Raw genomic sequence first — 838 nt, forward strand, 5'->3', positions numbered from 1 at the left:
GGATGGCAGCTCCTTGGTTTTGCAAGTTAGAATTTACTTCTTCCTTAAAAGCTTTCAATTCGATTATGTCTTGACTCATGGTTGCAAGCATTCCTTCTATCCTGTTTAATTGATCTTGAAATTGTTGGTTCGGATTGGGTTGGGCAGGTTGATTATTTTGGCCATGATATGGTGGTTGGGAGTAAGTGTTTTGTGTGGCTTGGTATGATCTTTGGTTGGAGTTTTGGTATGTGGAATTGTTCTGTTGGTTGTGGTTGTAATGTTTGTGGTTTTGTGGTTGGCTTTGCTGGTTTCCCCACCCAAAGTTTGGGTGGTTTTTCCATCCTGGGTTGTAAGTGTTGGAATGTGGATCATATGGTTGCCTTTGTTGATTTCCCACATAGTTGGCCTCTTCCCAATCACCTCCTTCAGTGCTTACTTCCTCTTGATCTTGTGTGTGTAGTGCAGCCACTTGCTTTGTGTCTAATTTCCTGGTGAGCTCTGCTAGTTGCTTGGCAAACACCTTGTTTTGGGCTAGAATTGTATCAACATGGTTCAGCTCCATGACTCCCTTAGTGTTGTGCCTCTCTGAACCATAGTAGTACTCATTCTCAGCCACTGTCTCAATCACTTCAATGGCTTCTTCCACAGTCTTTTTCCTGTTCAATGAACCTCCTGATGAATGGTCTATAGCCTTCCTTGATTCATAAGAAAGTCCATCATAGAAAATATGCAATTGCACCCAGTCATGGAACATGTCTGGCGGGCATTTTCTTGTCAATTCTTTGAACCTCTCCCATGCCTCGTAGAGCGTCTCACCATCTTGTTGTCTAAAACTCTGAACCTCAGATCGAAGCCT

General features: G+C 43.1%; 1 non-coding gene across 1 annotated transcript; it reads left to right on the forward strand.

Moving 5' to 3' along the window:
• The first annotated feature begins 734 nt into the window (after positions 1 to 734).
• Positions 735 to 838, forward strand: LOC112804704 (small nucleolar RNA R71). Its single transcript, XR_003203321.1, has one exon. It is a non-coding gene; the product is annotated as a small nucleolar RNA R71 (small nucleolar RNA).

Source organism: Arachis hypogaea, chromosome 5 (genome assembly GCF_003086295.3).
Source record: "Arachis hypogaea cultivar Tifrunner chromosome 5, arahy.Tifrunner.gnm2.J5K5, whole genome shotgun sequence".
NCBI lineage: Eukaryota > Viridiplantae > Streptophyta > Magnoliopsida > Fabales > Fabaceae > Arachis > Arachis hypogaea.